Source organism: Somniosus microcephalus, chromosome 11 (genome assembly GCF_052327205.1).
Source record: "Somniosus microcephalus isolate GS21.2 chromosome 11, FLI_Smic_1.0, whole genome shotgun sequence".
Classification (NCBI taxonomy): domain Eukaryota; kingdom Metazoa; phylum Chordata; class Chondrichthyes; order Squaliformes; family Somniosidae; genus Somniosus; species Somniosus microcephalus.
In genome coordinates, this window is record NC_140997.1 from 190997825 (window position 1) to 191023310 (window position 25486).

Here is a 25486-nt window from a genome sequence, read left to right on the forward strand (position 1 = left end):
TGAACCAGCAGTCCCTCTGGTCATGGGTGGATCTGCCGCAGCGATAACATCTCTCGAAACCCTGTGTCATTTCATGGGTGCCGAAGTCCTGTGTTTTTTGTTGTATCTCTGCAGCTCCTCTTGCGGCTGCTTCGTATGATACAGCCATACTGAAAGCCTTGTCCAGTGTTAAATCTTTTTCAGAAAGCAGCCTTTTCTGTGTTCCTTCACTTAAGAGACCGCAGACGAATTTGTCTCGAAGATAATCTGCTAGTCCTGCCCCGAATTGGCAGTGCTTTGATAGCTTTCTTAATTCGGTGAGGTAATCAGCGTTACTTTCATTCTTGTGTTGATTTCTTTTGAAGAATTTGAATCGTTCCGCTATCAGCAGCGGTGTTGGGTTTAAGTGCTCCTGTAGGGTAACAACAATTTCTTTAAAATTCTTGTCCTTTGGTTTGGCTGGAGTGATTAAATTTCGTAACAGCCCGTATGTCTTTGCGCCCATTAGATTTAGCAGTACTGAAGCTTTTTTTTCATCTTCTATTCCATTTGCGGTGCAATATACCGCCACTCTTTCCACATATGTGGTCCAATCCTCTATCTCGTTATCAAAAGCATCAATATTGCCAGACTTAGGCATCCTAGAAATAAAATGGCGCTTCCCGCGCTTTTCTTTCTTTTCTGCAGAAAAGATATGGCGCTTCCCGCGCTTCCCCGCCGCTGCTGCCGATGACAGCGCTGTTTCCCGCGGTTTCCGTTCTTTTTATTTATTTATTTACAGTTGGAGACTCGTTCCCGCCGGACTCTCTCTCTAGGTCTGAATGCCGACCTGCTTGCAGCGCCGGCCGTCTCCCGTGTGCTCCCTCCCCGTCTGTTACTGCTTGCCTCCGCTTTCGCTGCTTGGCCTAGCTGTAGAGCCAGCCGCTGGAGCCCCAGCCCGATGCCCAGGAACGATTATTGCAGTACCTGCCACCAGCTTGGCTAGCTGGTGAAACCACAGCTTTTTCTTTTTCTTGATTTTTCTTCAACTTTGGACGCCAGAGAAATCGATGTCCTTGAGGTGCTGCCGAATTGCAGGTAAGTCCATTTCCAATTCGTCACCACTGTTGTGTCTGTGTGTTGATAGAGACACTGAAGACAGGAGTTGGTTTCATAGGTGTTTACTAAACAAAGTCTGGAGGGGAACTAACTGATACAACATAATATACAGGCTTATATAGCCCGAGTGGCCATTACCGGCATTACAGTACACATGGGGCTCTTAAAGGCACATATACTACAACAGGGGCTTCAAAAACATAGTTCCTCTTAAAGGTACATGCACTACAATTCCTCCCTTTTTAGATAAATAGTACATAACATTTTAAGTAATCATTAAATAACATTTTTACAAGAACAATAACATACACATTTGCTGAAGTTAATCAATTACAAATTCAGTCTCTCTGGAGGCTTCCTGACTTGGTCCGGATAACGCCTCGGTGGTGTAGTAGGTTCTTTTGGCAAGGTCGATTCGGCTTCAATGCTAGTGTCGGGTTCATCTGGTTCCAGTATCACCGGATCGGAGGTAGATACTATGGGTATCTCTGCTTCATCATTGGCGTATAGAGTTGTGGTGTAGGTTGTCCTTTTTCGGATGACTCTATGATCTGGTCAGCATGGCGCCTTATTATGCTTTCTCCAATGTCCACGGTATACATCAGTGGTCATAGTCGTGTGCAAATAGTTCCAGGCTGCCATTTCTCGGTACGGTAGTCCCGGGCCAAAACTGGTTGACCTATCTGGAAGGTTCTAGTTGGCCTTTCATTCATGCTTTGAAATTGCCGGTTCTCTACGTCCCTTCTGACGTTTGGCTTGACCAAATCCAGCCGGCATCTTAGTCTTCTATTGAAAAACATCATGACGGGGGTTTGGTTTGTAACCACATGTGTTGCATTCCTGTACGCAAACAAGAAGTTATCTACCTTATGTTGTAGATTTATGTCTTCATTACCCATGGCCTTTATGGCCTTCTTGAAGGTCTGGACAAACCTTTCAGCCAATCCATTGGTGGCGGGATGGTATGGGGCGGACGTGTAGTGCTTAACCCCATTGTTTTTTTAAGAACTTCCTGAATTCTTCGGATACACATTGCAGTCCATTATCAGAACAGATCTGTTCAGGCAGCCCATTCCCGGCGAATATGGTCCTTAATACTGTGATGGTTTTTTCCGTGGTGGTGGAGGACGTCTTTATTACCTCCGGCCACTTGGAGTGTGCATCCACCGCGATTAAGAACATTGAGTCCATAAATGGACCAGCAAAGTCGATATGTACCCTTTGCCATGGAGATGAGGGCTACTCCCATGGATGTGGAGGGGCTTGTGGTGGGGCGTTTTGGACCTTCTGGCATCCTAGACAGCTCTTGGTCATTTCTTCGATGTCTCCATCGATACCTGGCCACCACACAAATGCTCTGGCTAAGTTCTTCATTTTCACTCCACCCAGATGCCCCTCGTGAAGCTCCTTTAGCACTTTATCCTGGAGTTTGGGTGGAATCACCATTCTGGATCCACACATCAAGGTTCCTCGGCACACTGACAGCTGTTCTCCTCTTTGCGAGAATGTTGGCAACAGTGGTTCGCCATGTGCTGGCCATCCCTTCACCGTTAAATCGTAGACTCGTGAGAGAGTCGGGTCATTTTACGTTACCTTTTCAATGGTAGAATTTGTCACCGGTAGACATTCCACTATGGACGAGTGGAATATCTCCACTGGGTCCACTGTAGGTGCCTCTTCCACCGTTGGCAACGGTAGGCGCGATAACCCGTCAGCATTCCCATGCTGTTTTGTTCCTTTGTACTCTATGTCATATTGGTGTGTCCCTAGGAAAAGGGACCACCTCTGTAGCCTTTGCGCTGTCATAATGGGAACGCCCTTTTTAGGGTGGAATATGGAGACGAGAGGTTGATGGTCAGTCAACAAGGTAAACTTTTGTCCGTGTAGGTAATGGTTGAATTTCTTCACCCCCCACACCAGGCTGAGTGCCTCCCTGTCGATCTGGGCATAGTTACGCTCAGCTGAGTTCAATGAGCGTGACGCAAAAGCTATCGGCCGCTCCGAGCCATCAGGGAATCTATGCGATAATACCGCTCCCACGCCGTAAGGGGATGCATCGCACGCCAGTCTGATTGGCAGTGATGGGTTGTAATGAGCCAACACTTCCCTGGACGTGATCAAGCCTTTGCATTTATGGAAGGCACGTTTACAGTCTTCGCTCCATTTCCAAACTACTCCCGTTTGTAGCAGTGCGTTAAGCGGGTGCAGAACCGTCGACAAGTTTGGTAAAAATTTATGATAGTAATTTACTAATCCCAGGAACGACCTTAATTGTGAGACATTTTCAGGCGCTGGGGCCTTTACGACCGCTTCAATTTTTTCAGGTGACTTATGCAACCCTCCTTCGTTAATGACATGGCCACAATATGATATTTGTTTCTGGAAAAATTCGCATTTGGGGCGATTTGCTCGTAGGCCCCGTTCTCTCAGCCTCGTGAGCACCTGCTCCAAGTTGGCAAGGTGCTCGTTGTCGTTTTCTCCTGTTACAAGGATGTCGTCTAGGTAGCATTGAGTCCCCGGAATCCCTTGCAGGACTTGCTCCATAGCTCTTTGCCAGATAGCCGGAGCTGATGCCACTCCGAAAACCAGTCGATTGTACTGGTACAGGCCTTTGTGTGTGTTTATCGTGAGATACTTTTTAGAGGCCTCCTCAACCTTCATCTATAGATATGCCTGTGCTAAGTCAATTTTGGTGAAACGTTTCCCTCTGGATAGTGAGGCGAAAATATCTTCTATCCTCGGAAGAGGATACTGTACCGTGTGAAGAACTGGGTTTACAGTCACCTTGAAGTCCCCACAGATGCGAACTTTTCTCTGTTCTTCAGATTTATCATTATTCAACGTTTTCTTCATGACCGGGACGATGGGTGTTGCCCACTCACTCCAATCTACCTTGGATAACACGCCTGCTTTTTCCAAATTCTCCAGCTCTGCCTCGACGGCTGGACGAATTGCGTATGGCACCGGCCTTGCCTTAAAAAACTTGAATTGCCACATCTTCCACTTTTATTGAGGCGGTGGCGCCTTCCAGGGTTCCTAGTTCCTGTTGAAACACTTCTTTGGCATTAGCCAAGATTTCTTTTAATCGTCCAGGTATGACGTCATCATCGTTTTTTTTCTTACTGGTCACCGTCAGTGCCTGAATGGAGTGCCAGTCTAAACGTATCTTTCTGATCCATTCACTTCCCAACAACGGTGGACCACCATCTTGCAGAACGTATAAATACAACTTCTGTATTTCCTTGCCGTTGTATACAACAGGCACCCTTATTTTCCCTCTGGGGTATGCTTTCTGCCCCGTATTTGTCTTCAAGACAATGAATTTGTCTTTCAAAGGTATATGCGGAAATAGCCGCTCGTAATCCGGTCGACTCATGACGGTCAGAGCTGATCCTGTATCTAGCTCCATTTTGACTGGGGACCCCACTATTGTGAGGGTAACCCAAATGGTCTGGTAATCTTCTTTGGCAATTACATTATGTAATTTGAGACAGCTTAGTCTCTTGTTTCCGGAGTCGCTATCGCTCTTCTGGTCTTCGGAGCTACTGTCCGTCATCATTTATACCTTTCTGTACTTTTCCTTATTGACCTTTTTACTGTCAGCGGATTTCTTTCCAGATTGGCATACATGTGCAATGTGTCCCATGTTTCCGCATTGCCTGATGCTTTGTCCTTGAACCAGCAGTCCTTCTGGTCATGGATGGATCTGCCGCAGCGATAACATCTCTCGAAACCCCGTGTCATTTCATGGGTGCCGAAGTCCTGTGGCTTTTGCTGTATCTCTGCAGCTCCTCTTGCTGCTGCTTCGTATGATACAGCCACACTGAAAGCCTTGTCCAGTGTCAAATCTTTCTCAGAAAGTAGTCTTTTCTGTGTTCCTTCGCTTAGGAGACCGCAGACGAATTTGTCTCATAGAGAATCTGCCAGTCCTGCCCCGAATTGGCAGTGCTTTGACAGCTTTCGTAATTCGGTGAGGTAATCAGCGTTACTTTCATTCTTGTGCTGATTCCTCCTGAAGAATTTGAATCGTTCCGCTATCAGCAGCGGTGTTGGGTTTAAGTGCTCCTGTAAGGTATCAACAATCTCCTTAAAATTCTTGTCCATCGGTTTGGCTGGAGTGATCAAGTTTCGTAACAGCCCATGTGTCCTTGCGCCCATCAGATTTAGAAGTACCGATGCCTTTTTATCATCCGCTACTTCATTCGCCTTGCAATATACCTCCACTCTTTCCACATATGTGGTCCAATCTTCTATATCACTATCGAAAGCAGTAATATTGCCAGTCTTCGGCATCTTGAAAATCTAAAATGGTGCTTCCCGCGCTTTTCTTTCTTCCCCGCCGAGTTAAGATGGCACGTCCCGCGCTTTCCCACCACTGCCGCTGCTGCCAACGCTGTTGCTGGCGATTATTTTAATTTTTTTTTTAATGGCCACGCACTATGGTCTTTGCAACTCCCCAATCGCTGCTGCAAATGCTGTTCTCCGTGGTTCCCGTTGCGACCTGCAGCTTTTCGCGGTATTTCTATTTTTTTTTTATATATCGCTTCAATAGTTTCTCCGTTACTTGGAGAACCGTTCCCATCGTGGAGCGGACCCTCTGGGACTTTCCACTCCCTCTGCTCGGTCCGAACGCCGACCTGCTTTGCAGCACCGGCCGCGCACTGAGTGCTCCACCCTCTCTCTCTCTTTGCTTCTGCTTCCCGACTCGCTGCCCGGCCCCGTTGCAGAGCCACCCGATTGAGCTCTAGCCCGCCGCAGCCCAGGAAGGATCAGTGCACTACCTGCCACCAGCCCGTTTAGCTGGGGAAACCACAGACTGAAGACCAAGCCTGGCCCTCGTTTTCGAGTTTCTTCGAGTTATTTTTTTTTTCTTGCTTCTGGCTTCGACCTTCGTCAGAGGAATCGATCCCCTTGAGGTGCTGCCGAATTGCAGGTAAGTTCGTTTCTAACTCGTCGCCACTGTTAGATCCGTGTGTTAATGGAGACACGGAATGCAGGAGTTGATTTAACAAGTGTTTACTGAACAAAGCCTGGAGGTGAACTAACAACACAAGACGCTACACAGGCTTATATACCCGAGTGGTCACTACTGGTACTACAGTATACAGGGGCTTCAAAAACATAGTTCCTCTTAAAGGTACATACACTACAATAAGAACATAAGAATTAGGAGCAGGAGTAAGCCATATTGCCCCTCAATCCTGCTCCGCCATTCAATAAGATCATGGCTGATTTTCGACCTCAACTCCACTTTCCCGCCCGATCTCCATATTCCTTGATTCCCCATGAGTCCAAAAATCTAACATCTCAACCTTGAATATACTCAATGATTGAGCAGCCACAGCCCTTTGGGGTAGAGAATTCCCAAGATTCACAACCCTTTGAGTGAAGAAATTCCTCCTCATATCATTTTTAAATGGCCGACTCCTTATCCTGAGACTATGCCCCCTCTAGTTCTAGACTTTGCAGCCAGGGGAAACAACCTCTCCGCATCTACCCTGTCAATCCCCCTCAGAATCTTATGTTTAACTGAGATCACTGTTATGTTCATTAATAACTAGACGTTTGCATTATGAACAGCTAGCTTTTGCTAGTCATTTATTCAATACATGTTCTTCAGGTACAGCATCTGTAGTGACTCAGCATGTGTACTTCTGTGTGCAGGCAGCCATCTTGACTACTGCCTTCTGGGTAGCCTAGTGCATCGTGGTTAGTGTAGTCTTAAACACGTACAACTAAATATACAGCTCTACGGCTCCATCTAGTGTACCACTCCAGAATGACATGTTATTGATCATTACATCCCCCTTTGAGGTTAACAAAATAAATATCAATCAACTTTCAAGAGAAACGATAAAGATGATATCAGTAACACTTTTGTTAGTGCTCTATAAACATAAACATTTTCACAACAGTCAATACATTTTCAATATAGTTTTTTTTTGTACTCAAAGATTAAGTCTATCAGGCTTTTTTACTACACGTGTGGGTCTTCTCAGCACGGGTAAGTCTGATGTGTTTTCATGAGATTGTTCTGGTGGTGAATGATCAGATTCAGTTGCGGCATTGTCATCAATCTGCTCTTGGATAGTTTCTTGTGTTTTCAGGAGGGAATGGCGGTTCCTCCTGAGAATCTGTCCTTCCTCAGTTCTAACAGTGTATGACCTTGGTCGTACTTCCTCAAGAACTGTAGCTTTCCTGTTCCATGCATCTGGATCCTCAATCCTGACAACATCATCCCTTGTCAATGGTTTTAGAGTTTTGGATGACTTGTCATAGTATGATTTCTGTTTCAGCTTTAACAGTTGAAGTCTCTGTCTCAGCTCCTTACTTTGCTGTTCTTTTGCACAGCAGGGTAGCGTGGTGCGCAACTTGCGACCCATTAGTAGTTCAGCAGGTGAAGAACCACAGTCTAAAGGTGAGGCTAGGTAGCTCAGCAGGGCGAGATAAGGATCAGACTTGCTTTCTGTCGCTTTCTTCAGTAGCTGCTTGAGAACTTGAACACCTTTCTCTGCCTTACCATTTGACTGAGCATACAAAGGACTGGATGTGATGTGCTGAAAGTCATACTGTGCTGCAAACTGTTGCCACTCCTTACACAGTTGAAGCATGGACCATTGTCGCTAATGGCAATCCTGGGAATTCCATGTCTGGTGAAGATGGATTTCACATGAATTATGACACTGCTTGCTGTGGTGCTTGAGAGCAGCGCCATCTCAGGATAGTTAGAATAGTAGTCAATCACTATTAGATATTCTTTACCATTTAAATGAAAAAGGTCCATACCAACCTTTTGCCATGGTGCTGTTGGTATGTCAACTACTATCACTGGTTCCTTTGTTTGTTTTGGTGTTTCTGACATGTCTCACATTTGCCTATCATGTTCTCAATGTCCTTATTTATGCCAGGCCAATAAACAGTGTCTCTTGCTCTCCTTTTGCATTTTTCAATTCCGAGGTGTCCCTCATGAATCCTTTTGAGCATGTCTTGACGTAGAGCCTATGGAATGACTATTCTGTTCTGTTTTAGTAATAGTCCACTTGCGACACTCAATTCTGACCTTATGTGACAGTATTTTGGACAGGAACCTTTTGGCCAATCATGATGAATGTTTTCTATTACTGTTTGTAACACTGTATCTTTTACTGTTTCTTCTGCTATTTGCTTTGATTTTGTGTCTGACACGGGTAGTGCAGCAGTGACCATACTCACATGAATATCCACGTCTTCTTCAGTAGAGCTCACATGGCTCATTGTGGGTGCTCGGGATAGTGCATCTGCTAACACTATGTATTTGCCTGGTGTGTAGATCAGTTCAAAGTCATATCTTGGCAGCTTCATCATGAGTCGTTGAATCCTTGGAGACATCTCATTCAGATTTTTTTAATGATGGCAACCAGTGGGCTGTGGTCTGTCTCAACTGTGAAGGTGGGAAGTCCATATATGTAGCCATGGAACTTTTCTAATCCAACTACCAAGCCTAGATATTCCTTTTCAATCTGGGCGTATCGACACTCAGTATCAGTCATAGACCTGGAGGCATAGGCAACAGGCTTCCAATCTTCACCCTCTGCTTGTAGCAAGACCATCCTTTGATGCATCCGTTGACACTTTGATTCTCTTTGTTGGGTCAAAGAAGGTGAGTACAGGTGTGGTTGTCAGCACTGTTTTGAGGTTCATCACTCTTGTTCATGTCTTTCTGTCCATGCGAACTCATTTGTTTTATGTAGCAGGTCTCGCAGACAGGTTGTCTTGGCTGACAAGTTAGGAATGAACTTTCCAATGAGGTTTATCATCCCCATGATGCATAGTACTCCTTTTTTGTCAGTGGGTCGGGGCATTTTGAGTATGGCGTTTACTTTTTCCATATCTGGCTCTATTCCTTTACCAGATAGAATATCTCCTAGGAAAGTGACTTCCTGGATGCCAAACTGACACTTGGCTTTGTTGAGCTTCAGTCCATTCCGGCGTATGCTCTGTAGCACTTTAGTCAGTCGCTCATTGTGTTCTTTCAGTGTGGAGCCCAAGATGATGATGTCATCAACATAGACCCGGACTCCTTCCAGACCTTCAATTATGTGTTCCATCGCTCTGTGAAAGATTTCAGATGCAGATATTATCCCGAAAGGCATTCTGAGGAAACAATACCTGCCAAATGGTGTGTTGAAGGTATAGTATTTGGTGCTCTCTTCATCCAGTTTTAGTTGCCAAAATCCTTGTGAGGCATCGAGCTTTGTAAAGTATCTGGCACCTGACATTTCACTGGTGATTTCTTCTCGCTTGGGAATCTGGTAGTGTTCACATTTTATGTTTGCATTTAAGTCCTTTGGATCCATGCATATTCTTAGACCATTGTTCTTTTTCTTTACACATACCATGGAGTTAACCCAGTCTGTTGGCTCTTCGACTTTCCTGATGACTCCTAGTGTGGTCATTCTGTCCAGTTCTTTCTTGAGCCGGTCACGCAGGGGTGCTGGAACTCTTCATGGAGCATGTACCACTGGCTGAGCATCCTCCTTTAGCTGGATCTTGTAAGTGAATAGTAGAACTCCAAATCCTTTGAACACATCCTGGAAATTATTTACTACAGAATCCACTGAGTCATCTGGTCTGTTTATGGCACAGTTTATACGGTATACTCTCTTGACCAGTTCTAAGTCTTCACAAGCTTTGTCACCCAGTAGTGAATCAAGTCCTTCAGCCACAACAGAAAACATGAGATGATGCACTTTGTCTTTGACTGTCACTTTAAGTCTGCATTACACCTAAGCTATCTATTTTCTGACCATTATAGTTCTTCAGTAGTACTGACTTTTTCTGTATTTTGGGCTTTTCTTTCATGTTTTTAATGTCACTCATACTGATTTAAGTTTGCTTTTGCCCCAGTGTCTAGTTTCAATGTAACTAATGCTCCATTTACCTGCAGTGGGATCATCCATTTGTCCTCTTTTACTGCATTAACTTTATGTTCAGCATTGTCCATATCTGAGGGCTGCACATTTTCTGTATCCTTTTTGATATTGTCACATGACACCATTCGTACAAAAAATGTCTCACTTAAATCAGTGTCCTCAATCACATTAACTCGTTGCCCTTTCTTTGTTTTTACTTTTGAAAAGCATTGTTTGGCAAAGTGATTCTTTCCATGACATTTTGTGCACATTTTTCCAAACGCTGGGCATTGTTTTAACTGGTGTTTGTAACCACAGCGTTTACAATTAAAAATTCCTTCCTCCGATTGCTTTTCATTTCTGTTCTGCCCATGTTTCTTCCCTTTGTAGGACACAGCACCGACAGCAGCACTTAATACAATCGCATCATTATTGATTTCCGCGTGCTGTCGAGCTAGCTCACTGGCTTGGCATATTTTCACAGCATTTTCCAATGTTAGTTCAGTTTCTCTCAACAGACGTTCCTTGACCTTTTTATCATGAATACCAAACACAATTTGGTCACGAATCATGGATGCTTTCAGCTCAGAGAAATTACATGTCTGTGCTTTCAGTTTCAGATCAGTTATAAAGCTATCAAAAGTCTCATTTTGCTGCTGTGTCCTTGAACAGAACACGTATCTTTCATAGGTCTCATTCCTTTTGGGAGAACAATGTGTATCAAATTTCTTTAGCACATCGTCTAAATTTTCTGTTCTCCTCTGGATTAAATACAAATGTATTAAATACCTCTATCGCCTGTGGGCCTGCAACCATGAGCAGCAACGCTATTTTCCTTGCGTCTGGCTTCGTACCGAACCCGATGGCAGCAATGTAGAGTTCGAATTGTTGTTTGAAAGTCTGCCAATTGTAGTCGACATTTCCCGTGAGATTCAAAAACTCTGGTGGCTTCAAATTCTCCATGTCGCGTTTCACAATTTTGAGCAGATCTTCACCAATCCTGGTACCATGTTATGTTCATTAAAAACTAGACGTTTGCATTATGAACAGCTAGCTTTTGCTAGTCATTTATTCAATACATGTTCTTTGGGTACAGCATCTGTAAAGACTCAGCATGTGTACTTCTGTGTGCAGGCAGCCATTTTGACTACTGCCTTCTGGGTAGCCTAGTGCATCATGGGTAGTGTAGTCTTAAACACCTACAACTAAATATACAGCTCTATGGCTCCATCTAGTGTACCACTCCAGAATGACGTGTTATTGATCATTACAATCACCTCGCATTCTTCTAAATTCCAGAGAGTATCGGCTCAATCTAGAAAATGCTGGAGATACTCAGGTCAGGCAGCATCTGTGAAGAGAGAAACTGAGCTAACGTTTCAGGTCGTGAATCGGGTATGAATCTTTGGAATTCTCTACTCCAAAGGGCTGTGGATGCTCAATCGTTGAGTATATTCAGGTCTTCACAGATGATGCCTGACCTGCTGAGTGTCTCCAGCGTTTTCTGTTTTTAATTCAGATTTCCAGCATCTGCAGTATTTTCTTTTTGTATCGGCTCAATCTACTCCATCCCACCTCATAGAACAGCCCTCTCATCCCAGAAATCAATCTAATGAACCTTTGTTGCACCGCCTCTAAGGCAAGTGTATCTTTCCTCAGATAAGGAGACTAAAACTGTGCACAGTACTCCAGGTGTAGCCTCACCAAAGCCCTGTGCAATTGTAGCAAGACTTCCTTACTCTTGTACTCTTGTAATGAAGGATATTAGCTCTGATGATGTGGAATCTGTATGGGTAGAATTGAGAAATACCAAGGAAAAAAACATTTACTGGGAGTGGTATATAGACCTCCAAACAGTAAGGCGGAGGTTGGGGATGGCATTAAAAGGGAAATTAAAGAAGCGTGCAATAAGGGCACAGCAGTCATCATGGGTGACTTTAATCTACATATAGATTGGGCCAACCAAATTAGTAACAATACTGTGGAGGAGGAATTCCTGGAGTGTTTACGGGATGGCTTCCTGGACCAATATGTCGAGGAACCAACTAGAGATCAGGCCATCTTAGACTGGGTATTCTGTAACGAGAAAGGATTAATTAGCAATCTTGTTGTACGAGGCCCCTTGGGTCGGAGTGATCATAATATGATCGAATTCTTCATTAAGATGGAGAATGAAGTATTTGACTCAGACGAGGGTCCTGAATTTAAATAAAGGAAACTACGATGGTCTGAGGAGCGAGTTGGGTAGGATTGATTGGGGAATGGCACTCAAAGGGTTGATGGTGGATAGGCAATGGCAAACATTCAAAGACCGAATGGATGAGCTATAGAATTTGTTCATCCCAGTTTGGCATAAAAATAAAACAAAAAAGGTGACTCAACCATTGCTAACAAGGGAAATTAGGGATAGCATAAGATCCAAGGAGAGGACATATAAATTGGCGAGAAAAAGCAATAATCCTGAGGATTGGGAGCAGTTTAGGAGTAAACAAAGGAGGACAAAGGGATTAGTTAAGAAAGGGAAGATAGAATATGAGAGTAAGCTTGCAAGAAACATAAAAACTGACTGTAAAAGCTTTTATAGATATGTGAAGAGAAAAAGATTGGTGAAGTCAAGCATAGGTCCCTTACAGTCAGAATCAGGGGAATTTATAATGGGAAACAAGGAAATGGCAGACCAACTAAATACATACTTTGGTTCTGTCTTCACAAAGGAGGACACAAATATCCTCCCAGAGATGCCGGGGAACATAGGGTCTAATGAGAGGGAGGAACTGAAAGAAATCAGTATCTGTAGGGAAATGGTGTTAGGAAAATTGATGGGACTGAAGGCCGATAAATCCCCAGGGCCTGATGGTCTACATCCCAGGGTACTTAAGGAAGTGGCCCTAGAGATAGTAGATGCATTGCTGGTCATCTTCCAGAACTCGATAGACTCTGGAACAGTACCCATGGATTGGAGGGTAGCTAATGTTACCCCACTATTCAAAAAAGGTGGTAGAGAAAAAGCGGGGAATTATAGACCAGTAAGCCTGACATCGGTAGTGGGGAAAATGCTAGAGTCTATTATAAAAGATGTAATAGCAGAGCACTTGGAAAGCAGTGACAGGATCGGACAAAGTCAGCATGGATTTACAAAGGTGAATCATGCTTGACTAATCTACTGGAATTTTTTGAGGATGTAACTGGTAAAATAGATAAGGGAGAACCAGTGGATGTGGTGTATTTGGACCTTCAGAAGGCTTTCGATAAGGTCCCGCATAAGAGATTAGCGTGCAAAATTAAGGCACAAGGGATTGGGGGCAAGGTATTGACTTGGATAGAGAACTGGTTGGCGGACAGAAAGCAAAGAGTTGGAATAAACGGATTGTTTTCCGAGTGGCAGGCAGTGACTAGTGTAGTGTATGTACCCGTCTACCTTTAAGGGAACTATTGAATGTAACCGTTCACCTTTAAGAGAACTACTTTAGGTGTGGCACTATTTGTTTGGCTTCTGTATACTGTAATACCGATAGTGACCACACCAGTATATAAGTGTTGTGGCAGGATTGCTGGGGCAGATTCGCCCGGACCTTCGAATAGTAAAGACCTGTTTGTTTGTTACTTCTGAAGTCTGTGTATTTATTAACTGCACAACCCACAGACTTTACAACTAGTGGGGTACCGCAAGGATCGGTCCTAGGACCCCAGCTGTTCACAATATATATTGATGATCTGGACGAGGGAATTGGATGTAATATCTCCAAATTTGCAGATGACACAAAGCTGGGTGGGAGGGTAAGCTGTGAGGAGGATGTCGTGAAACTCCAGTACGATTTGGACAGGTTGGGTGATTGGGCAGAAACATGGCAAATGCACTATAATGTGGATAAATGTGAGGTTATCCACTTTGGTGGCAAAAACAGGAAGGCAGATTATTATTTGAATGGCAATAGATTGGGAGAAGGGGAAGTGCAAAGAGACGTGGGTGTTACTGTGCACCAGTCGCTGAAGGTAAGCATGCAGGTGCAGCAGGCGGTTAAGAAGGCAAATGGTATGTTGGCCTTCGTAGCAAGAGGGTTCGAGTACAAGAACAAGGATGTCTTGCTGCAGTTGTACAGGGCCTTGGTGAGACCACACCTTGAGTATTGTGTGCAGTTTTGGTCACCTTACCTGAGGAAGGACGTTCTTGCCATGGAGGGAGTGCAGCGAAGATTCACCAGGCTGATACCTGGGATGGCAGGAATGATGTACGAGGAGAGATTGTGTTGATTGGGCTTATACTCACTGGAGTTTAGAAGATTGAGAGGGGATCTCATCGAAACCTATAAAATTCTGTCAGGTCTGGAAAGACTAGATGCAGAAGGATGTTTCTGATGGCTGGGGAGTCCAGAACCAGGGGTCATAGTCAAAGGATAAGGGGTAAGCCATTTAGGACAGAAATTAGGAGGAATTTCTTCACCCAGTGAGTGGTGAACCTGTGGAATTCTCTGCCACAGAGGGCGGTGGAGGCCAGTTCATTAAATATATTCAAGAAAGAGTTGGATATGTTTCTTGAGGCTAAAGGGATAAAGGGATATGGGGAGAAGGCAGGGACAGGGTACTGAATTTCGATGATCAGCCATGATCTCATTGAATGGCAGAGCAGGCTTAAAGGGCCGAATGGCCTAATCCTGCTCCTATCTTCTTTGTTTCTACGTACTCTAACCCCCTTGCAATAAAGGCCACCATGCCACTTGCCTTCCTAATTGCTTGCTGTACCGAGAACAGTAGCATAGCGGCTATGTTACTGGACTAGTAATCCAGAGGCCTGAACTGATGAGCAAGAGACGCAATTTCAAATCCCACCACGGCTGCTGGGGAATTTAAATTCAGTTAGTTAAATAAATCTTGAATAAAATGCTAGTATCAGTAATGGTGACCATGAAACTATCGGATTGTGTAAAAACCCATCTCGTTCACTAATGTCCTTTTTAGGGAAGGAAATCTGCCATCCTTACCTGGCCTGGACTATATGTGACTCCAGACCCACATCAATGTAGTTGACTCTTGATTGCCCACTAGCATAAAACTGCTACGATAAACAATAATAAGAATTAAACCAGACTGTTGCGATATTCAGAGGCTGGTTATTCTGTGGCGAGTGTCTCACCTCCTGATTCCCCAAAACCTTTCCACCATCAATAAAGCACAAGTCAGAAGTGTGATGGAATACTCTCCTTGTTTGGATGAGTGCAGCGCCAACAACACTCAATAAGTTCAACACCATCCAGGACAAAGTAGCCTACTTGATTGGCACCCCATCCACCATCTTAAACATTCACTCCCTCCACCACCAACGTACTGTGGCTGCAGTGTGTTCCATCTACAAGATGCACTGCAGCAACTTGCCAAGGCTTCTTTGACAGCACCTCCCAAATTCGCGATCTCGACCACCTAGAAGAACAAGGGCAGCAGTTCATGAGAACACCATCATCTCCAAGTTCCCCTCCAAGGTCATGCACCATCCTGACTTGGAGATGTATCGCCGTTCCTTCATCATCACTCGGTCAAAATCCTTGAACACCCTCCCTAACAGCACCAACGGACGGCAGCAGTTCAAGAAGGCGGTTCACCACCACCTTCTCAAGTGCAATTAGGGATGGACAATAAATGCTGGCTTTGTCAGCGATGCCCACATCCCAAGAATGAATATTAAGAAAAAAACCTGCATGCTAACAATTTCCCACCATTTAAAAATGATTCTGTTTGTCTATTCTTCCTACCAAAGTGAATAACCTCCCATTTCTCCACAGTATACTCCATCTGCCAACTTTTTGGCCAAACTGCTGACCACTCAACTTCCTTTTCTGGCTCCCATGTTAGCTGACATTGTTAATGGTTCTCTCTCCTCAGGTACTGTCCCCCTCTCCCTCAAATCTGCCGTCATTACCCCTCTCCTCAAAAAAAAAACAACCCTTGACCCCTCCGTCCTTACAAACTCCCGCCCCATCTCCAACCTCCCTTTCCTCTGAAGCCCTTGAACATGTTGTCGCCTCCCAAATCCATGCCCATCTTTCCCGCAATTCCATGTTTGAATCCCTCCAATCAGGTTGCCGCCCTTGCCACAGTACCGAAACGGCTCTCATCAAAGTCACAAATGACATCCTTTGTGACTGTGACAAAGGTAAACTATCCCTCCTCGTCCTTCTTGAATTGTCTGCAGCCTTTGACACGTTTGACCACGCCATCCTTCTCCAACACGCCTCCACCATCGTCCAGCTGGGACTGCACTCGCCAGGTTCCATTCTTATCTATCTAATCATAGCCAGAGAATCACCTGTAACGGCTTCTCTTCCCGCTCCCGCATCGTTACCTCTGGTGTTCCCCAAGGATCTATCCTTGGCCCCCCTCCTGTTTCTCATCTACATGTTGCCCCTTGTCTGATAACACCGCGCCAGTTTCCACATATACGCTGACGACACCCAGCTCTACCTCACTACCTCTTCTCTCAACCCCTCCACAGTCTCTAAATTATTAGATTGCTTGTCTGACACACAGTTCTGGATAAAAACATAAGAAATAGGAGCAGGAGTAGGTCATTTGGCCCCTCGAGCCTGCTCCGCCATTCAATAATATCATGGCTGATCTGATCTTGGCCTGAACTCTACGTTCCTGCCCGCTCCCCATAACCCTTGACTCCCCTATAGTTCAAAAATTTGTCTATCTCTGTCTTGAATATGTTCAATGACTCCGCCTCCACAGCTCTCTACGGTAGAGAATTCAAAAGAGTCATGACCCTCAGAGAAGAAATTCCTCCTCATCTCCGTTTTAAATGGGCGACCCCTTATTCTGAAACTATGCCCCCTAGTTCTAGATTCCCCCAAAAAGGAAAACATCCTCTCTACATCCACCCCATCAAGCCCCCTCAAAATCTTGTTTCAATAAGATCACCTCCCATTCTTCTAAACTCCAATGAGTATAGGCTCAACCTTTCTTCATAAGACAACCCCCTCATCTCATGATGTGGAGATGCTGGTGTTGGACTGGGGTGGACAAATGTAAGAAGTCACACAACACCAGGTTATAGTCCAACAGCTTTATTTGAAATCACAAGCTTTCGGAGCGCTGCTCCTTCGTCAGGTGAAGTGAAGAGTTGCATATAAGCACAGCATATATAGTCAGAGAGTACTGCCAGATGATTACAGGTAATCTTTCTAACTGCCCTTTATCACACCTCGGCAGAGAGATAATCACAGCAATCACAGGTGTGAATGGTGTCCAAACAGGTCAGTCAGGAAAACATTACATCAAAGAACAATGAGGTGGGGTCACAAGGGGTCAAATGTTGCAGATGCTGGGGTCTGTATGAAAAACAAAAAACAAACAACAAACTTTTTTTGCTGGAAATCACAGCAGGTCCGGCCGCATCTGTGTAGAGAGAACAAGCCAACGACGACTCGAGTCTGGATGACTCTACGTCAGGTGGGGTTACATGTAGCGTGACATGAACCCAAGATCCCGGTTGAGGCCATCCTCATGAGTGCGGAACTTGGCTATCAGTTTCTGCTCGATGATTTTGCGTTGTCGTGTGTCTCGAAGGCCGCCTTGGAGAATGCTTACCTGAAGATCGGAGGCTGAATGTCCTTGACTGCTGAAGTGTTCCCCGGGGGAACACTCCTGCCTGGTGTTTTCCAGCAAAAAAATTGTTTTTTGCTGTGATTATCTCTCTGCTGAGGTGTGATAAAGGGCTCGCTTGTGCTCGCTGACCTACATTGGCTCCCAGTTGAGCAGTGCCTCAATTTCAAAATTCTCATCCTTGTTTTCAAATCCCTCCATGGCCTAGTCCCTCCCTATCTCTGTAATCTCCTTCAGCCCCACAACCCCCCCGAGATATCAGCGCTCCTCTAATTCTGCTCTCTTGAGCATCTCTGATTATAATCGCTCAACCATTGGTGGCCATGCCTTCTGTTACCTAGGCCCTAAGCTCTGGAATTCCCTGCCTAAACTTCTCCGCCTCACTACCTCTCTTTCCTCCTTTAAGGTGCTCCTTAAAACCTACTTCTTTGACCTGCCCTAATTTCTCCTTGTGTGGCTCGGTGTCAAATTCTTTGGCCTAGAAATTCGGTTGGTAGCGCCAGCGGTTAGCGCCTAAAGAGCCCGAGAATTGGGGCGTAACCCAATGTTGGGGCGGGCGCAATGAAGATAGCGGCAACTCCCATATTGACTATACATTTAACGCCTGCGCTAAGTGTTTGCGCACGCCCACGTGCGCAAGCAGATCATGACGTCATTTCAGTGTGCAACGCCTTTTAGGCGCCCCTGACCGGATATTGGGTGGCGCCCGGAACCTTTACGCCTAGCGCTGTTAGTGACCGTGCTGTTAGTGACAGTTCGAAGGAACGTTAGCAGGCCCTTAGAGTCGGGGGGCGCTATTTAAAGGGGACAGCTCCAGTATAAAAGCTGCAGCCACTTGGCCTGTTCATTGCGATCGTTGCTGGAGAGAGTTGGTGAGCTACTGTGGAGCAGAGTTTTTGGAATTTAGCATTAGAGTACTTGGGACCTTCAAACCTGTCCGGAGCAGTTGGAGCACTACACCTAACAGCGTTTTGACCAACTGGCATCGGAATGGGAGCTGCTTTGGAGGGTGACGGCCTCATGGCCGAACACTGTGCAGGGGCAGAGAGACGGCGGGAGAGAGGGCTGGGATTGGCCAGAAGGAGGAGGGACAATGGAGGTCGGCCAATCCGAGGGTATGCTGCGAGAGTCTTTAGGCAGCAGGTGTCATACCTTGACATGGCGGAGGAGCAGTGTGTGCGAAGGCTCCGATTCGGGAGGGACGTTGTTACTGAGCTGTGCCACCTGCTTGCTGAGGTCTGCAGCCGCATCTACGGCGCAGGACCTCTCTGTCGGTGGCCGTAAAACTGACTGTTGCCCTCACTTTCTATGCCACCGGATCCTTTCAGTCAGCCACTGGGGACATTGCGAATATCTCTCAGTTTGCAGTCCACTGTTGCATCCGACAAGTTACAGCTGCCCTTTATAGACAAAGGCATCAATTCATCACCTTCCCTCTGACCCTGGAGAAGCAGGCGGAGCGCGCGCAGGGCTTCGCTGCTATTGCGGACTTCCCCATGGTGCAGGGGGCGATTGACTGCACACACGTGGCTTTGAGGGCGCCATTCCAGAATCCTGAGGACTTCCGCAACTGCAAGGGGTTCCACTCCCTCAACGTGCAGCTGGTCTGTGACCACCGCCAAATCATCATGGCAGTCAACGCCCAATTCCCAGGGAGCAGCCACGATGCCTTTATCCTGCGGCAGACCTCAGTTTGTGACCTTTTTGAGGGGCCGGCTCGACCACGAGGCTGGCTTATTGGGGACAAGGGCTATCCTCTCTGCCCATGGCTGATGACACCACTCCGTCTGGCCACCACCCCAGCAGAAGAGCTGTTCAACAGCAGCCATCAGGCGACCAGGAACATTGTAGAGCACACTATTGGTGTGCTCAAACAGCGTTTCTGCTGTCTGGACCATTCGGGGGGAGCCCTGCAGTACTCGCCGGAGCAAGTGGGTCACATCGTCGTCGTCTGCTGCATGCTCCACAACTTGGCGATTCGACGCACCCAGCCAATTCCAGCTGTCCCTCAACGTCCAGCAGAGCAGGCGGACGAGGAGGAGGAGGAGGAGGAGGAGAAGGAGGAGGAAGAGCAGGCGGAGGAGGAGCATGCGGACGAGGAGGAGGAGGAGGAAGATGGAAGGGCTCCTGAAAGTGGAAGGGCCATCCGTCAGAGGCACATCAGGACTCGTTTTGAGGCCCCTCTGGCGGAATGATGGATGTCTTTACTCCTGCGCACTTTGGATCTTTGAAAGCCTCTGAAGGCCAGCATCACTGTAAATAGTCACGTGTACCATAGCACATTAAAACTTTTCTTTATTGTCACAAAAGTCTTTCATTACAGCAAAACAACGTCAAGTCAACAGAAACCATAACTAACAAAATAACAGTTAACTCTTCGGCAAAGCCGCAAAACTAAACAAACCATTTCCAACAATTACAACAGGTGAGGGTGTCCTTGAATTTGGCCAAAGAAACGTCTCAGCACCTCCCTCTACTGCTGGCCCCTTGATGGAGAACGACTTCTCTTTCGCGGTCGGCCCCTTCCCTCCCTGCTGCTCCTACGTAATTGAACCCCAGTGGCGGGGTCAAGGCTGGGGGACGCCTGCTGACTGTGTGGAAGCGCAGAAGCCCCTGAGGGACGGCCTGGCCGACCTCTGGTCTTGGAGGGTGCGGACGCAGGCTGCTTAATCTGAGCATGGCTGGAAGCAGTGTGCCCTGCAGGTGGTGGCAGCTGCACTGCAGACGTACCAGCGCTGGCATGTGCAATGGTCACCTGCCGAGAGAGGACACCTGCACCATGGTCGGACGACACACTGGCTCTCTGAGGGGACCGGTTCGGCTCATCCGCCACAATCGCATGCTCCACTGATTCCTGGCCTTGTATGGGACTGGAAGGGCCCGGGGTGATCCGAGCTGATGCAGATAGGGTGGCTGCAGTGAGAGTTCGCGTTGCCTCAATCTGGGTGTGGACGAGGCCAGCAAGTGACTGCGTGGCAGCAGTGAGGACCTGTGTGGCAGGTGCCAGTGCTTCGGAGAAGCCCTGGACAGTTCTTTCCATTGCTTCGGACAAGGCCGGAGCAGTCCGTTCCACTGCCTCGGACAAGCCCTGGACAGACCTTTCCAGGGATTGTCCGAAGCCCTGAACAGTCCTTTCCATAGCGGCCTCGAAGCCCTGGACAGCCCTCTCCATGGCTGCCCCGAAGCCCTGGAGAGTCCTCTCCATTGTTGCCCCGAAGTCCAACACACTCTTTGCCAGTGTTTCTATTGACTGAGGCATCCTCCCCACTGCAGCCATCAGCTCAGTGTGCCTGAGCCGGGCCTGGGTGCTCATTTCAGCCAGGCGCGACACACCTCCTCTGCACTCTGTGCAGCAGTCATCACTCCCTGCCTTGCCCTCCGGGGAGCCGGTGGCTGAACTTGCCTACCCCCCTTGCGTTGCTGCATGCCGCTTGTTCCAGCAACTGGCTCATCATCAGAGCCCCCCCCCCCGCTCCCCTCCAGGGAACTACTATCCCCAGTCTGCAGATGTGTATGCACCCCTGAGATTGGAACGGATGCTCCGGCTTCCTCCTGATCCTCGCCTCCGGAGGCACTGGCACTGGCAGCTTCAGGGCGTTGATCCCGAGTTGGTGATGAATCATCTGAAAGCAGGGAGGTGGAAGAGTGGCTTTAGCAAAAGGACAGGTTGGCGGCAAGGCTCTGACATGGCTGCACACTGAGGAAGCATGCTGGCGGGGGGACCAAGTGGAAGGAAACAGCTGAAAAAGGTGAGAGCCTTATCCTCGCTGTCGAGAATGGTGTCGGCAGCTGCAGTGGTAACAGGACCACTCAGACGTCCTCCAAGAATCTGGTGCACTCTCTCCTCGAGATCCGCGAGAGTGACTTGTGGAGGCCCGCCACCGGTTCGAAGCTGGTCCTTTCGCATCGCCGCCAGCTTGGACTGCAGGGGAAAGAAGGGGAAGTTCTGTAACATGAGGCCTTGAGAGATCATCTCATGCCCCCCATGGTGCAAGAGCCCTTACATGTGGCCTTGAGTCAAATGTCCATGTGTGTGCCCAGTGTGCTTGCTGACAGATGGCCATTGGGGCATCATGGCAACAGGGTGCTCGAAGTCAGGTGTAGATGGAGGGAATCAGAAGTTTGCATAAACAACACTCACCCTAACGACCCGAGTGAGGTCGTTGAATTTCTTCCTGCACTGAACAGGGCTCCTGGTCTCCATACTGCTGGAGTTGACCCTCAGAAACCTCCCTCCAAGATCGCCGGTAATCCTTTTGATTCGGCCTCCTGCCATTGTCAGGATACAGAACATCTCGACAGCGTTCCATTGCGGACACCAACTGGTCCAGAGCCTCAGTGCTGAAGCGTTCTGCTCTCTGTCTCACCTTCTCCATCCTCACCAAGTTTTTTGCGCCAGAGAAGGGCAAGCGCCGATTCTGAGGCCTACAGGCCATTGAGTGTGGCAGCTCAGGCTGACTGACCCACCCCTTTAAGAGCCGGCCGGCGCCTGGAAGTCTCGTGGTTTTCGGTAATTGAGATCACCTACGCTGCGCCCGTCCGCACCGATATTGGGTAGCGCCTGAACTTTTGCGCCTTAGGAGCCCCGTGCAACGTCTGAATTCGTGCCTCAATCCCCTTTGGGGGCGATGCAACCCAATATCGCGCCAGGCAGCGATAAGTTTCGTCTGGCTATAAACTTTGCGCAGCGCCAGTTCTAACGCCTCAAGCGGGGCTATACCCAATTTCTAGGCCTTTGTCTTATAATACTCCTGTGCAGCACCTTGGGACGTTTTACTATGTTAAAGGTGCTATATAAATACAAGTTGTTGTTGTTGTTGCTTAACCTGTCTATATCCCTTTGCAGGCTCTTTGTGCCCTGCTCACAGCTTACTTTCCCACCTAGCTTTGTATCGTCAGCAAACTTGGATACATTATACTTGGTCCCTTCATCAGGCCCAAGCACTGATTCCTGTGGCATCCCTCTAGTTACAGTCTGCCAACCAAAAAATAACCTGTTTATCCCTACTCTGTTTTCTGCCTGTTAATCAATCCTCTATCCATGCTCATATATTACCCCCAACCCCATGAGTCCTTATCTTGCACAACAACTTTTTATGTGGCATCGTATCGAATGCCTTTTGGAAATCCAAATATACTACATCCACTGGATCCCCTTTATCTACCCTGCTAGTTACATCCTCAAAAAACTCTAATAAATTTTTTGAACACAATTTCCCTTTTGTAAAACCATGTTGACTCTGCTTAATCATAGTATGATTTTATAAATACCCTGTTAATGGATGCCAGCATTTTCCCGACAACTAATGTCAGGCTAACTGGCCTGCAGTTCCCCGTTTTCTCTCTCCCTCCTTTCTTTAATAGTATGGTTACATTTGCTACTTTCCAATCCACTAGGACCGTTCTAGAATCTAGGGAATTTTAGAAGATCACAACCAATGCATCCACTGTCTCTGCAGCCACCTCATTAGAACCCTAGGATGTAGGCCATCAGGTCCAGGGGATTTGTTGGCTTTTAGTCCCATTAGTTTCTCAAGTATGTTTTCTCTACTAATCTTAATTACTCTAATACTATCCTTAACTTCTTTAGTTAGCCACGGATGGATCACTTTTCCCATGGAGTTTTTATTTCTCAATGGAATGTATATTCGTTGAGAATTTTGGAATATTTCTTTAAATGTTTGCCACTGCTTATCTACTGTCATCTCTTTTAAGCTAATTTCCCAACCTACCTTGGCCAACTTGACCCTCATAACTATGTAATTGGCTTTGTTTAAGTTTAAGATGCTAGTTTCGGACTTAATATTTCACGTTTAGTTTGAAAGTGAAATACTTACCATATTATGATCACTCTTCCCCAGAGGATCCTTTACTATGAGATTACTAATTAACCCTGTCTCATTGCACAATACAAAATCTAAAATAGCCAGTTCCCACGACTTATTGTTGCAGGAAACTGTCTCGAATGTATTCTATGAACTCGTTCTCCAGACTACCTTTGCCAGTTTGATTTACCCAGTGTACAAGAAGATTAAAATCCCCCACAATTATTGCATTACCTTTGTTAATGCTCCTATGAAGAGCCTTGAGATGTTTTACTATGTTAAAGGCACTATATAATACAAGGTTGTTGTTAACCTCTCTTCAGAGGGCTGAACAAATACTGACTGAAGATTTACCATGCACAGCACATTACCAGTTTCAATATTGAATCCAGAAGAGTTGACCGTAAGCTGCACCAGCAAAAAATGTATTTGAAATGTAAAAATTAAAACATTTTTAATAGAAATATTTCTCAATTTTATTTGAATCAGCCTCACCTTTTTTAGAATTTCTATAATAAATAGGATGTTTTTGCAATAGTTTAAACACTTGAAGAATTATTAAACACTTTGAACAGGTTCAATTGAAAGTGTGCAATGATATGAGTGCTAAAAGTTGGAGCTGTTGAACCTTGTACCATGACTTAAGTAGAGGTAAAGTAAAAAATACCATAGTGGCATGGTCTAATGTGTATACACTAACCATGAATATGTGATTTCTAAAGGTAAATTCACTAACCCTCCATTCATGATGTGGAGCCATGTTCAAAGAGAGCACAGGTTGGAGATAGGACTGCAGGAATGATTCTTCAACCTGTACTCTGAGCATAGAATCAATGAATTTACCCAATAATTAATCGATAAAATGGAAGTGAAAAAAATGTATTTGTTACAACAGATTTTTTTCTGGAATGGTCACTTGTGGTTATTGCAAATCATTTGGATACAATGTGAATACACAACTTAAAGTCATCTAGGAAGTGAAGCCTGCTGCTCTAGCAGCATCCATATCTGCAAAACACTCTTTTTATTTTTCCATTTTGTTTAAACACATTTAGGTAAGGTGTATATATATTATTTGGTGATGTTGCATTAAATACATTATATGGAAATAATTAACTTTCAGTTGGATAACCTCAGCAACTTCAAAAGAATATTTTCACATATACCATATGTTTCACTCCGCACCATTTTATAAATTAAGCTCCTGAACACTCATTCATTTGTGAATTGCACCACATGGGTAAAATATTCGGCCTGTAAAAAGCCATCCCCTTGTTTTGTAGATTGCACAAGTTTCTGTGCCTAGTTTCTTGATGGCATCTCACTATCATATTTCTCATGTTTTGTGTGAGAGTTTCATTGGGGAGACTCCCAAAACAAGCACTCTACTCGGAGCTCCGACGCGGCAAGAGAGCCCCAGGTGGGCAGAGGAAATGCTTCAAGGACACCTTCAAAGCCTCCTTGAAAAGTGCAACATCCCCATTGACACCTGGGAATCCCTGGCCCAAGACCACACAAAGTGGAGGAGAAGCATCCGGGAAGGCGCCGAACACCTCGAGTCTCTTCACCAGGAGCAAGCGCAAGCACAAGGAGCGCATGTCAACCCAAGCACCCGCCCCTTCAACCACTGGCTGCCCCACCTATGACAGAGACTGTAGGTCCTGCATTGGACTTATCAGTCACCTGCGAACTCAATTTTAATGTGGAAGCAAGTCATCCTCGGTTCTGAGGGACTGCCCAAGAGAGAGAGAGAGACATTGAAATTTATTTCACATGAGGGGATGCCTCCATCACTGGATTACATGCCCGGCACAAGGACGTCCCATTTAAAATGGATGTTAAAGACCAACAAGATCATTGCCCGTCATGAAGGGAGCTCTTAAAGATACGTGCTAATGTTTTAAAAAGATATGTGTTAATGTTTTAAAAATCTGCCAATCTAGTGCAAGATATGGGGATTGTTTTAAATTGCCCTAATATTTCATGAAAGTGGATGAAAAACGTCAAAGCAGGCATACCAGGAAGATCAGAATGTACCACAAGCCTGTATCTGCTATTATGCCAGCAACTGTATCTGCAGCCTAGGCACAGCCACCT

At 46.1% G+C, this 25486-nt stretch overlaps 1 protein-coding gene across 1 annotated transcript in view; it reads left to right on the forward strand.

Moving 5' to 3' along the window:
- Nucleotides 1–25486, forward strand: part of cfap20dc (CFAP20 domain containing) — a 721404-nt gene that overhangs the window by 171973 nt on the left and 523945 nt on the right. The gene's annotated exons all lie outside the window — the stretch shown is intronic.